Source organism: Molothrus aeneus, chromosome 6, assembly GCF_037042795.1.
Source record: "Molothrus aeneus isolate 106 chromosome 6, BPBGC_Maene_1.0, whole genome shotgun sequence".
Lineage (NCBI taxonomy): Eukaryota > Metazoa > Chordata > Aves > Passeriformes > Icteridae > Molothrus > Molothrus aeneus.
The window spans coordinates 10,593,709-10,607,708 of NC_089651.1; the positions used below are offsets into that span (position 1 = coordinate 10,593,709).

General features: G+C 57.3%; 2 long non-coding RNA genes across 2 annotated transcripts; one reads left to right on the forward strand and one right to left on the reverse strand.

Annotated features, from left to right (window-relative positions):
• The first annotated feature begins 4,250 nt into the window (after positions 1-4,250).
• Positions 4,251-9,771, forward strand: LOC136558394 (uncharacterized). The gene is made up of 4 exons (XR_010783873.1): positions 4,251-4,361; positions 5,557-5,703; positions 8,184-8,303; positions 8,893-9,771. It is a non-coding gene; the product is annotated as an uncharacterized lncRNA (long non-coding RNA).
• Positions 5,195-8,366, reverse strand: LOC136558396 (uncharacterized). Its single transcript, XR_010783874.1, has 2 exons — positions 8,212-8,366; positions 5,195-6,336 (listed from the first exon to the last, which is right to left on the reverse strand). It is a non-coding gene; the product is annotated as an uncharacterized lncRNA (long non-coding RNA).
• Positions 9,772-14,000: the final 4,229 nt, after the last annotated feature.

Here is a 14,000-nt window from a genome sequence, read left to right on the forward strand (position 1 = left end):
ATCTTTCTGTTCATTTTCTTTTGGATGCTGCAGCCTGCTGGGCTGGGGGAGCTGTTCCTTTGCCTTTAATTTTCTGTATTCTGTTAATTCTCCATGGAAATCTGCTTTTAATAAAAAGGCTCTTGATGATGTCCCAGGTTCCTGGAATTCTCAGGTGTGTGTTCAGACCAAGGAATGTTCTGGCTGGCAGAAGCTGCACCAATCTCCCAGGAATCTCAGTCTGGGTTTGTCTTTGCTCCCACTTCTCCTCAGTTTGGGGTGCAGTGCAGCCCTGCCCTGTGGATCTCCTAGAAGGGTTTTGGGGTTAAAAAGTTTCTTTCCTATTCTGCAGTTTTTCTCTAGAATTCAATTAAAAAGAATAAAACTGTATCAATGTGGTTTTAATTGGTTCATTTGCATTGATTAATTAAAGCAGATCATTGAGAAGGGGCTTGAGCAGCCCTTGGTTGGAGCTGGCAGTTCTTGTCTCTTCATTCTTTGAATTTATTTTAATTATTAAGCAATTCCTACAGTTAAGATACACAGTGAGGAGAACAGCATTGCTGCCCAGCTGGATTGGGAAATCCAAGTGCAATTCCTTGGAGAGATTGAGGGGATGGGGAGCTGAGCCTCAGGCTGGGTTTTGGCAGCAGGAACTGGCTGAGGAGAGGGGAGAGCCCCCAAAATTGGTTAAAGCCAATTCTGCTGGGTTTGGGTGCTCCCACCCCAAAAAAGGATCCTGGTTAAAGGGGACTTGAGGAAGCAGCGGGATGTGCTGAGGGGGGCTGTGCTGGGATCCCCAACCCCTGGCCAGGAATGCTGGGCACTGCAGGTTCACAGGGACACTATGGAGGGGCTGTGCTGGGATCCCCAAATTCCAGCCAGGAATGCTGGGCACTGCAGTTCACAGGGACACTATGGAGGGGCTGTGCTGGGATCCCCAAATTCCAGCCAGGAATGCTGGGCACTGGAGGTTCACAGGGACACTATGGAGGGGCTGTGCTGGGATCCCCAAATTCCAGCTAGGAATGCTGGGTGCTGCCAGACCTTTGGGACACTGCCTGATCCAGAGAGATTTCCCATTGTGTTCTTTTGTGCTCAGCACCTGGCATTCCATTGGAGTCCCACAGGCTGGAAATGCCATGCGAACAGCTGGAATCGCAGCCGATCACACAGAAGCCAGTCCAGGAGAGAAAACGAGCTGTTCCACAGATGGATTTTTCCCGATGCGTTTTAATTTAAAGCAGAACATCGCCCGCCCCTCCCACCTACCTCGACCCCATAGCCTTTATTTTTGGGCTTTCTCTATGAGAATTATCTGCCTACGCTGGATAAAAAATTCCGAAAATATTCCTCCGGCGCTGCGGGGACCGGCGGGGTTCGGAGGGTTCCGGGGCCGTGGCGGGACCGCGCCCGGAGCCCGGGCGGGGCCGCAGCCGGAGCAGGAACGGCAGCGCCGGGCTCCGCCCCAGCGCCCGTCCCGGAGCGGCTCCTCCCGCCCGCGGCGAGCCCGGTCCCCACGCCAGCCCCAGTCCCGCCCCGGTCCTCCGGCCCCGGGACCCCCAGTGGACACGGGCCGGAAGCCCCGGTTCCATCGCCGGGAGCAGCCCCGGTTGGGCCCAGCCGTGAGGGACGGGCCCGGCCCAGGTGAGAGGGGCGAGGCCGCGAGCGATGGTCCCGCCCCCACCGCGGGCAGGGCGGGGCTCCGTGAGGCGGGGCCGGGGCTCCGTGAGGCGGGGCCGGGGCTCCGTGAGGCGGGGCCGGGGTGGGGCCCGAGGTGGGGCCGGGGGCGGTTCCAGGGGCGGGGCCGGGCCCGGCTCAGGTGCGCGGGGCGGGCCTGGCTCAGGTGCGCGGGGCCCCAGCGCGGCTGCGCGGGGCGGGGCCGAGGTGATTTAATCCCCGGGAATCGCCTCCGCCGGCATTTGCTCACCCGGAGCTCGGTGCGGGCGGCGTGTCCGTGTCCGCCGTCCTCAGGTGGGCGCGGGGGCTTCGGCCTCGCCTCCTGTCCCCCCCTCTACCCCTCCTTCCTTCTCCCCGTGCTCCCCTGCTTTCTTTCCCTTTCCCCCTCCTCCCTTTCTCCCTCAAACCCTCCCCGCCTTTCTTCCCAAACCCCCACACTCCTTCCTCTCCTGTCCCTACCCGCTCAATCCCTTCTATTCGCACTCTCTCCCTCCTCTGTCCACGTTCCTTCTCTTCCCTTCTGGCCTTTCCCTTCTCCTCCCGCTTTTCTCCGTACCCCGATCCCCCCTCCCTACCCCTCCTCATCTCCTCCACGTCTCCTCTCTCCCCGTCCTCCCCTCTCCTCCTCTCTCCTTCATTTCCCCGCAGCCGCGGGGCTCGGGGCGCCGCAGAATAAAGCCCAGAGGGCCGGAGCGGCGCCCCCGCTGTCCCTGGAGCCCCCACACGGGGCCGGAGCCGCTGGGCGGGTCCCCCCATTGCAGTGCAAAGCACGGCCCGACACCGCCGGGGTTCCGGCTGTCCCTACATCACACTGGGGGTCCCCGGGGGGGAAAGGTTGGGGGGCGGGGGTGGGGGTTTGGTAGGGCCCCCTCCTCAGGAGGGGGTCCCGGGGGGGAGGGGGGAGAAGGGAGGGGGGGGTTGGGGGGGGTAGGGCCCCCTCCGGAGGAGGGGGTCCCTGGGAGGGGGGCGGGGCGGGCCCCCTCCGGAGGAGGGGGTCCGGGGGAGGGGGCGGGGCCTGGAGGGGGGGATTCCCCCCCTCTCCGCCCCGCTTCCTCCCCCCGGACCCCCTCCTCCGGACGGGGCTCGGCCCGGCCCCCATCCAGGGACCGCCTCCTCCGGACCGGGGCCCAGGGGGAGGGAGGGCGGCGGGGTGGGGAGGGAGGGGGGAGGGAGGGCGGCGGGGTGGGGAGGGAGGGGGGCGGGGTGCGTCGCGTCGCTCTGCATCGTGAACACCGACAGAGATGACCGGAGAGACAAACGGCCCCCCCCCGTTCTGCCCACCCCACCCTGCCGCCCTCCCTCCCCCTGGGCCCCGGTCCGGAGGAGGCGGTCCCTGGATGGGGGCCGGGCCGAGCCCCGTCCGGAGGAGGGGGTCCGGGGGGAGGAAGCGGGGCGGAGAGGGGGGGAATCCCCCCCTCCAGGCCCCGCCCCCTCCCCCGGACCCCCTCCTCCGGAGGGGGCCCGCCCCGCCCCCCTCCCAGGGACCCCCTCCTCCGGAGGGGGCCCTACCCCCCCCAACCCCCCCCTCCCTTCTCCCCCCTCCCCCCCGGGACCCCCTCCTGAGGAGGGGGCCCTACCAAACCCCCACCCCCGCCCCCCAACCTTTCCCCCCCGGGGACCCCCAGTGTGATGTAGGGACAGCCGGAACCCCGGCGGTGTCGGGCCGTGCTTTGCACTGCAATGGGGGGACCCGCCCAGCGGCTCCGGCCCCGTGTGGGGGCTCCAGGGACAGCGGGGGCGCCGCTCCGGCCCTCTGGGCTTTATTCTGCGGCGCCCCGAGCCCCGCGGCTGCGGGGAAATGAAGGAGGGGGAAGACAGAGGATGGGAACAGGGGGACAGAGGGGGTGGTCGGGGTGGGCCAAGGATGGAGGGCAGGTGGGGGGGTCGGGATGTGCAGGGGAGCAGAGAGGGGGGCAGGGGCAGGACGGGCGGAGGATTGAGGACGAGGATGGAGCACAGGTGGGGGGGGGGGCATCAAGGTGAGGAAGGAAAACAGGGGGAGGTGGAAGAGGAGGAAGGGTGAAGGAAGGAGGGGAAGGCGGAATTGTGAGGAAGAGAAGGAGGATGTGGGGGCAGGTGGGAACTGGGCTAAAGAGAGAAGAAAGCGTGGAGGAAGGAAAGGTAGGGTAGGGCTGGGGTGTGTGGGGGCATAGGAAGGGTAGGGGCGACCGGCCCGGGAGGGAGCGATTTGGGGGGGAGGGAGGGGAGGGCTAGGGGGGAGAGGGAGGGGGGGGGTAGGGGGGGGGAGGGTGTAGGGGGTGGGGGGTGGGGGAGGGGAGGAAGGGAGGGAGAGCGGGGAGGTATTGAGAAAAACAGGTAAAAATAGCGTAAAAGAAAAGAAACAAATAAAAAGACATGGAGACCGCGCGCACACAACCTTCTCCTCCGAGCGCTGAGGGGGCAAATGGCACCAGCGGCGATTCCCGGGGGTTAAATCCTCTCGGCCCCGCCCCGCGCAGCCGCGCTGGGGCCCCGCGCACCTGAGCCGGCCCCGCCCCTCACACCTGAGCCGGCCCCGCCCCTCACACCTGAGCCGGCCCCGCCCCGCCCCGCCCGCGCCCGTAAATCCCGGCGGATCCGCGCCCGTTCCGTTTGTGCGATGGATGCTCATCCCGGGATGCGGCGGGGCCGTCGCTGGAGCGCTGTGCGGAGCTCCGGACCGGGGGCTGCTCCCGCTGCTGCGCGGGGCTCGAGGCGCTGAGGTGGGGCCGGGAACAGGACCCGGGCCTGGGGATCCGGGTCCTGCCGGTGTCTGCTGGGGGTCCCGGGCAGAGCGGGTTGCGGGTCCTAGACCCGCAAGACCGGGGTGGCGTTTGGGTGTAGGGATCGGGACAAGCATCGCCATGGCAAGGAGGAGCCGCTCCAGGACGGTCGCTGGGGCTGAGCCCGGCACTGCCGCTCCGGCTGCGGCCGGAGAGGGTCGGGAGCCCCGCCGGTGCTTCGGGCAAGTCCCGCTGCTGCCGTGGGGAGCCGGGGCTGTGCCGGTGCCGGGCCCGGCAGGAGAGCGGCGCATTCCCGGAGCAGGCGCTGGATCGCGGCTGGAAGCGGCCGGGGCGCAGGGATCGCCCGTGCCGGCCCCGGGAGCCCTCAGGCCCCGCCGCTGCCTCAGCGCCGTCGCCCTGCGGGGCGCCCCCTGGCGGACACGGAGCGGGGCTGCGAGTGCGGCGGCCCCCGGGGCGCGCTCCCGGCCCGGTCCCCGCGGGGATGCGGAGCCCCCTCAGCCCCGGTACCCCCAAGGCCGCCGCGCGCAGAGCGGGACCCGGACCCCGTGCCCGCACCCCCGGGGCTCCCGCCCGCCGCGTCCCCGCGGAACGAGCGGGGCTGCATCGCCGCGGGCCGGAGGAGCCGCTCCGGGCCGGACGCTGGGGCCGAGCCCGGCGCTGCTGCTCCTGCACCGACTGTGCCGGGTGCGGGCACGGGGCCCTGCCCGGGCTCGGTTCTGCTCGGGCCGCTCACTGGGTATCTGCCAGGTGAGACTTGATGCTCTCCCTCCTTTCCCCTGTGGCTCGTGCTCTCCAACGCAAAAACCTCTGGGTTTAAAAAGCCAGTGAGAAGTGTTTATTCTTTATTTCCAGAGCACAGGATATTCTGAGTTAGAAAGAGCCCCGAGGATCGTCAAGTCATAGCTGACTGGCCCATGTGGGCATTAAACTCGGAATCCTGGCCTTCTCAGCACCTTGCTCCAAGCACCCGAGCCATTCTCAGGGTCACGAGAAATGTCCTGCCTGGGATGGGAATGGCTGCTGCCAGCAAAGGAATTGCCATGCAAATCAGCAAATGTTCTGCTAATGCTGCTTTGTATACCAGCCTCTGGAATGGCTCTAGGGTAGAACTGGCTGGCATTTGACACAACAGCATGAAACTATTTGTATAATCCTGATTTCCTGCCTTTTCCAGCATTTCCTACAGAGCTGTAAAGATGCTGATGCCGTGTCCCTTTCCAGGGAGAACCGAGCAAGTCCTGAGGGTTCCCTTGCTCCAAGGCCGAAGCTCTTCTGGAGAGTGTCAGGGCTGGTCCCGCCTGCAGAGGGGCCTTTCCTGCAGGTGAGTGCTCACAGCCCAAACTCATGGCGGGGGCTGAGCCCGGCGCTGCTTCTCCGGCCCGGAGCTGCACGGAGCCCTCGGGGACTCCTGCTCCCTGCCAGGAATGTTCCTCACTGCTCCCTCCGTGTGTCCCGGCTGGCCGGGAACGCGGGGCGGGAGGAGGCCGAGCCCAGGGGGAACCAGCCCCTCCTGCCCTCGGTGCCTGCAGGGCAGGAGCTGTGCCTCAGTGTCCTGCCCGTGCAGGCAGCGTGCCAGGCACACCCGGGGCGGGCGCTGGGATGCGCGGGCAGCGCTGGCATGGGCACGGATCAAGGGCTGCCTGCGGCCCCTGGGCCAGGGGCTGCTCTGAACGGGCTCCTGGAGATGCTGCAGCCCGGACAGAGCCCCCTGACGTCCCAAAACCAGCCCAAGGAACAGCTGCCATTGCCTGGGAGTGCTGCACGCTGGCTTTGCAGAGGAGCTCAGACAGCAATTCCCGGTGCCACCTCCTGGAGCTCCCACACAGCCACCGGGTGTGTCCCAGCCACTCCAGTCCCTTCCCTTCCAGCCTGGGGACATCCTCCAGCAGCAGCCTTAAAGCCAAGGGAATTCCCCTCGCAGCAATTCAATCCCAAGCAAGGCCCTCGGAGATGCCTTAAAACAAAAGGTTAGAGTTAGATGGAGTTTTGTTTGGATGAAGTTTGGAGTTTTTTGGGAGCCAGCTGGGACTGCAGAAGTGCTGGGAAGCTGGCACAGGTGGGTCACAGTGCAGGTGCCCTGCAGGCACGGATGTGCATCCCTTTCCTCAGGGAAAAGAGCTCCCGGAGGCCGCTGCCGAGGCTCTGGAATGAGCTCAGCTCCTGCAGGGAGAGATGCCCTCCCCTGGGCACAGGGGCTGCCTCAGCAGGGCCGGGAGCGCGTCCGGCCCCGCCCTCGCTGCTGAGAGCATCAGCTGGAGCCCGAGCCCAGGGGTGGAGCCCACGGAATTCCAGGGAACTCTGCAAGTGCCCCCGGGAACATGGCTAGAATGAACATTTTAAGGTAACAATGAGGTTATAGGTAGAAGATAGATAGAAAATTTTGTGGGGAAACACTTAGCTGGGGGATGAGGATATTCATCCTCATTCCAAATGCTATGGAATATCAACCTGTCCTTGTCCTGATCCCACTGAGCTTTCTTGGAGCCTCTGCTGGTTCCTGGCACAGCAGGTGTTCAATAGGCAACTGTGTGTGGGAAATATCCATGCTGCATGAGGCACTGTGAGGTTATTCCAGTAGGAATTCAGCAGGGAATGGGGGGCTACAGGTATAATTCCTCTAAAGTAGCAAAGCTGATACTGAACCCCAAATCTAGGCACCACACAGGGAACAATCTTTGTGCTGCCCTGTCATCCAGAGCCCCTGGGCTGGGAAATTTCAGCCACCAAATGAATGGAATTCTCTAAATCCCAGTACCCAGCATCCCCCAAAAGGACAATTCAAGCCCAGGGTGAGAGTGCTCCTATCCTGCTGCTGCTGGCAGGACGAATTCCCTGCACCACTGGCCCTGACTGGGCGGGAGCTCAGAGTAGGAGGGGCGGGAGAAGGGATGGGCTGCCCGGGAAGTGCAGGGAGATGAGGCTGCTGCAAGCTCATCTGAATCAGCTGAAAACATTCTTTCCCTGGAACAAGACAGGAGCCAAAGCAGAACCCTCGTGGCCGGGCTGGTGGGCAGCAGCTGGATCCACTTTGGGGGAAACCACCCTGCCCCTGTCAGGAGCTCTGTTTTCCCTACCAGCTCCTGAGCAGTGTCAGGGCCACTGTGAGGGAGTTCAAATCCAAATAAACCCCAAAGCCTACAGAGTGAATAATCCCAACACAGAAATGCATTGTTGTCAAAATAGCTTAAAGGTCTGTTAAAGATGCTATGACAACATTGTAATGGCATTTCCAGGAATCTTCCTAATGCTCTTGGTTCCTGGTTCCATTCTTACAATTTTTTAGTCCCCTCAATAGGCAACTTGTAGAATTTATCCTGGGATTTAGAGGTTGAGCAGGGTTGGCTTTGGATTAACCTTCACCTCTGATCCCACTTTGTGCAAACACAACTTGGGCTAAGGTGGGTGTACTCATTACCTCAGCTTTTCCCTCAGAAATATCCCTGATATATTTCCCTGTAGATGAACTCAGATTTTGTCCCAAACTGTCCACTCCTCACCTCCATTTACCCTCAAAGTGTCCATTCTGTTCCCCACAGGTGCCCTGGTGATGCCAGGAAGGTCCTTTTGCCCACAGAGCCTTTCTCCTGCCCCTCCCCAGCCTGTGGCTGCTCCTCTGCTCACTTTCTCTGTCCTTGTCTCACACAGTGGGGCACCAAAGGGGGAATGTTTCAGAAAACATTTCTGAAGGGTAAAAGGGTATTATGTGAGTAAAAGTATTACTACTAACTATTAAACTAAAATTACTATTACTATTAAACTAACTATTACCATAAACTAAAAATAATTAATAATTATTTCCAGTTCCCCAGTGAGAAGAACATGAGCTCACCACCACTAAGGCCTGGCAGCTCCCTGCAGCGAGAGCTCAGTGCACATCCACAGAGGCAATTCCAGCATCTGAAGGAAAGGAAGAAGAAAAAGGTCATTTCTTCTCTTTCCAAGTTATTTCAAGTTCTCAGACCCAAACCAAGCTTTGCCCTTGATTCTGGCTGGGTGACTCCTGAGCAGTGGCCACAGGTCCTGTCATTGATGCTGATGGGAGTGATGCTTTCTGGGGAAATCAGCTGATTTCCAAAGTTCACTGCCTGCCCCGTGCCTGATCTGCACAGGAGAAAACCTCTTGCATGAAGGGATTTTGCTCCATCTAATCCCATCTGCCCAGGCTGTTCCATGGGGATGTTGCCAGGCTGGGGCAGCACAGGCAGACACAGCTCTCAGCTCTCTCTGCTCCAAACACAGCTCTGGGCTCTTTGCAAACTCCTCTGCTGTGAGGTTTTCTCCAGGAGAACTCAAGGAATGGCCCACGGCAGGTGGAGATTAAGTTATCACACAGGGAAGTGAAGGATAAATATTCCTGTAAGAGCCTTTGGGATCTGCTGGGCTGAGCTGGGAAGGGGACATTCATTCCCTGCAGTGCCAATGCACAACAGCCTCCAGCACAAAGCACAGACTGTCAGGTGGGCTCTGAAAGCACCACTTGGACAAACCTCATGGTTATTCTTCTTTGCAGGGACTTCTGCAATCCAGCCCTGCAGCTGAGAAGCCCAAAAGCTCTGGAGTCTGCCTGCTCTGGAACAAAAGGATCCTGCCAGGAGTGAGGCACATTGCCAGCAAACACTGCCAACAGGCACAGAGGCACCACTGGAGCTCCTGTTGGGGCTGGGAAGGGCTGCCAGGAGGACACAGCCCCAGGGGGTGGCAGTGGCAGCAGCAAATTGCCACGGTCTGATGGCACAGCAGAGAGACAAAGGCCAGCAATGGCCACGGGAGCTGCAGGTTCAATTCTGCTCCTGCGCTGCCCCATCCCGGCAGGAAATCCCCAGGGGGCACAGAAACTCTCAGGGGGCACAAAATGCAGCATCTGTGACCCTGATCCTGCCTGAGCTCAGCGTGGGGGCCAACCCCCCCAAGGAAGCACTGCCCTGCCCTGGATCAGTGCCAGGCCCTGCCCCAGCTCCCAGCTGCTCCCGGGGCTGCCACCACATTCCCCACAAGGTGACAAAGGTGACAAAGGCCCCTTGGGACAGGGCTCTCTCTGGCTCTCAGGCCTTGGGGACTGCAGGGAGCAGGGCAGGGACAGCCTGGGACCAGGGCAGATCCCTCTGGGTCTGTGACGCTCTGGGCACAGCTGGAGACTCACCCCACACCATGGGCAGGAGCAGGGACCCTCCAGTGCAGCTGGAGCCCGTTGGGTTTGGCTGCTCAAACTCCAAAGCTCTGGGCAAAGGTGGGATCAGTTAAGTGGTTTTTCCTGTCTTGAAAGAGAGGAGAAAATGGAAATTAGGTCCACTCTGGAAGTCAAAGGCTCCTGGCTTTCCTACTTCTGTTCTGATTGCTCACTCCATAAAAAAGGAAAGGTGACACCAAATAAAAGTGCCCCTTGTCAACATTTTTTTCCTACTTTTTTCATACATAAAAAAGATGCCCATTTTTTCTTATCACATTCTTTGCCTAATTTTAACAGATCCATTTTCATTCCAGGCCCCACTTGTGAGTTATTCAATCCTTTGCCATTGGACTTTGGACAAAGGAAGAGAAGGATCTGTTCCATGTGGGTGTCATCCAACAGGGAACAGCCCCTGTGCCAACCCCAGCCTGGGCTGAGCACGCTGCCTCACTGCCCCATTCTGCATCCTGGCTCCACTTCAGCCTGAGTTTTCCCCCATTTTCCATGTCTAGAGACAGGAAATTGTCCTGGTCAGGGTGTAAGACCTTCAACTGCACATTGGTCTGGGGGCTGTGACTGGATTCCAGCAGGGAATTCATGGTTCTACAGATAAAAACTATTCCAGGGAGCAGCACTGACAAGGTTGGGAGCTGCTGCTTCACCACACGGTGTCAGCAACAGAGAGAAAACACAAAATGTGTATCCAAAACCAAGGATAAAATGAATTCTCCTGCTTTTAGTGGGACCAGGGCTAATTCTGCCCTGGAGTGACAAAGAACTTCTCCCTCAGAGCCCCAGAGACCCCTCAAAAAGCCCAAGTGCAGCAGGGAAGGAAGGAAAGGCACCTCTGCCTCACCTGCTGGGAGCAGCACAGGTCCTGCTGCTCCTGGGCACTGGGAACGTGTCTGGAGCCAAAAGCCCTTCCCAGGCTGGAGGGGCTTCCTAAAGCACCACCTCTGGGAAGCAAAGGGCTATGGAAGAGACAGGGAGTGGGAGTTTACAAGAATGGTGACAATAACATCAATAACAATAACACAATAATAATAGTACTAAGGAAGAACAGCTAAGGGAGCAGCAATAATTCCAAGGGAGCAGGGAGGATGCTGAGGTTTAAATGAGGTTTGAGTGAGGCAGCATCTCCTGGGCTCTCTGAAGCACAGCTCCAGGTCTGGGATTCCAGGAGCAGTGCAAACTCCCACTGTCCAATCCCTGGATTTGCCTCCTGCCAGCACTGGGCACCTTGGCCATGTTTGGCCCAAGTGCTCCAGTGCTGCTGCCTGGAGGGATTGGGAAAATGGGCATTAAACCCCTTCCCACAGGGCTGGTTCTGAGCTCTGGCTGGGGACAGCATTGGGCACCTCTGGTATTTCAATGAAATCAGTTTCCATCATGGGGAAGAGACCCTGAATAAAGCCAGGGCACATAAATAAACCTTCCTCCATAAGGACAGCCCCAGGGAATACACAGTCATTCCTATGCCTGGTCAAACAACCAGCAGCCAGTTTTTGGGGAGAGACTCCAGACTCTTGTCTCCCTCCCTGGCTGTAAAACATTTGCAGAGGCTCTGGAGTTCACACAAGCTTCTCAGGATTTGGATATTTCATTTAAATTCCATTCGTATACTAAGGAATTTGAAGTGTCCTAAAGGCAGCTCCATTCACACTTTAATTTTAAGCCCTCTTCGACAGATGAATTGGGATGTTCTCTTGTTAGAAACACCCCATCTTCCTTAGGCATCTCCATGTGGGAGATAAAATAAATGTGGACAAGAGTTTGGAATGCAGCTTCCAAATCAAATTCCCTGCTAGGAAATTACTCCAGCTCTCTGCTACCTTGGGCTGTTTCAAACACAGCCTGGCCCATGTAAGAAAATAGAATCAACCCCTTTGTTCCATTGGCCTCCCAGCCCAAATTCCAGTGGGACAGACAAGTCCCTCTCCTTGGAAGGCAGCATCTCCTACCTGGAGCTGGGCCTTCCCCAGCCTTTGGGGGCCGCTGTCTCCATCCTCCCACACCTCCTCATCTTCCTCCTCGCCAGGGTTGGCTTCCTCAGCCTGCAGAGCAAAGCCAGGGACGGTGCCCAGCCTGCTCATGCCAGCCTGGGCAGCAGGGACGGGCTGGTGGCACCCTCTGGATGTGCCCCTGTGCCTGGCACCGTCCCTGCTCCGCGCCCATCCCCGTTCCTGCCTGGGCAGCTCCTTGGAACGGGATGTGAAAGCACAAACGTTTGCTCTGCTGGGGCTGGGACAGCAGAGACTCCCCCGGGGCAGGGGGCAAAGCTCCTGCTCCCACATCCTCTGCCTCCCACAGCCCTGCTGGGGCTGGCCAGAGCAAAGGAAACGCCTCAGCTCCTGCTGGAAATTCCCTCCTGTGCCCATCAACCCCAGAGGCTGGGCCTAAGGGAAAAAAACTTTCCAAGTGAGAGAATTTAAAGAAAACTCCTCTTGCTTCCTTTGAAGATACTAAAAAGGATATTATGTGAGTAAAAGTATTACTACTAACTATTAAACTACAAATACTAATTACTATTACTATTAACTATTAAACTATTACCATTAACTATTATTACTATTAATATTTACATAATAATTTTTGACTTCTAAATATTAATGTGTCTTTATTCTATCCAGTTCATCTGATCAGTAATATAACTGATCCTTCTCTCACCTACTATTCTGAAAGACCACTTCTAATCCTTGTGGATACCAAAGAGAATCATTATGTTAGCCTGGGAAACCTATTGATGCTACCTTGGAAAAAGAATCTCTGTCTCTGTAGAAATGACAGCACAACTTTTGAGACATCAGGAATCCCATGAGTCACAAGATATTTAAGCTTTTTCTGAAAATAACTAAACTGCAGTGATGAAGTACTGGAGAACCTTTCAGTTTAGTTTCAGTGCTCAGTGTCCTGCCATGGCAGTTTTATTTCACTTCTCTGGGTTGCTGGGCAAGGAAAAAGCCTTTTATAGACATTTGGAATGATCCAAAAACCTGCTCTTGCCCAGAGAAGCTCTTCCACCTGGGAAAAGGCATGGCAGAAGGACAGAGTTTGTCTTAAAGACCTCCTAGGGCTGCAGGGACATGGAAATCTGCTGAGCATGGCATGGAAAAATGCCACAGGGGAGAAGAGGTACACATGGCAGAAATGAAAGAACAACTGGGCTTCACAGGTAGGAATGTGGAAATGACACGAAAAAGAGATGAATTCCACAGATCATTGAAGGAGAGTACTGGGGATTTTCTGGAGAGTAGAGGCCAGCAGCATTTGTGTAACTGCACCGGTAGCAGCACAAAAGACTGGGATTATCTAGGTAATCATGCATCAGAAATGCCACATCTGGGTATAGATGCAGCCAAGCTGGGACCAAGATAAAAAGCAAGAGAAGGAAAAGACTGGATAGGAGACAGGCAAGTATGCCAGCAGGGAAAAAGGGAGAGGAAATGGGAAAGGGGATAACAAGGTATGAAAATCACCTTGCCTTGGAGTGCTTGCTGGGAAGCATTCTGTTCCAAGAGCTCAGCCTAAACCAGGACCATCAAACCAAAGCTGCTGTTGTGGCCCTGGCACACAGCCCAAAGCAGCTGCCATGGCTGGAGACGCAGGGGGAAAGGAATCCTTTGCCTGGCAAGCAAGGGATCAGCCCCAGACAGGACAAGCACCTGAATATTGGGACAGCAATGGTGCTACCCACTGTCTCAGAAGAGCCTGCTGAGAGTTTTGGGAGTCCTCACACTCCCAGTGAGCTTAACACTACTGTGCCAATGACTCCAGTGTCACTGAATCCAACCAATCCAGAAAGCAGCTCCAATGTGCTGCTGTCACCCAGTGCCTGAGTTACCAGATGAACAGAGGCCTTCAAGAACCAAAATGAAACAAGAACAAAACCACTGAGTGCAGCAACATGCACTCATGCAACAGCTTCAGAACTCAAAACACCCTTCAGAACAACAGATATTGGGGTCTGGTGATTTTGAACCAGTACATCTCAGCTTAGATTTGCAAGTATATGGCTATATTTCAGAAAAGCCCCAAAACCACACAGGTCTTTGTGCCATGTAGTAAATGTTTGATTATACATTTGATCTAGAGTTTGGAATTTCCTTACTGCCAGTAGAGAAGAGTTACACTATCACTGGCTGCCAAGAGCACACCATCTATAAATGACTTTGATAACTAACACACTTGAACCACGATGAGGACTACTCCAGATCCTCACAGCATGATTTACAAAGCAGTCTAAAACTGCATTTTAGATAATCTTTCATGTGGATTAGTTCTCAGTAACATTTTGCCTCAATGGACAAAGAAGATGATTAATTCAGTAGCTTCTATTCATCACAGCACTGAGTTTATAGTTATTGGCTCAATTTGGAGTTCCACCGCCCACTTAAACCTGACAGATATTTTCTGGCTTTATATAAATGCCAATTTTGGCCATTTCTGACTCA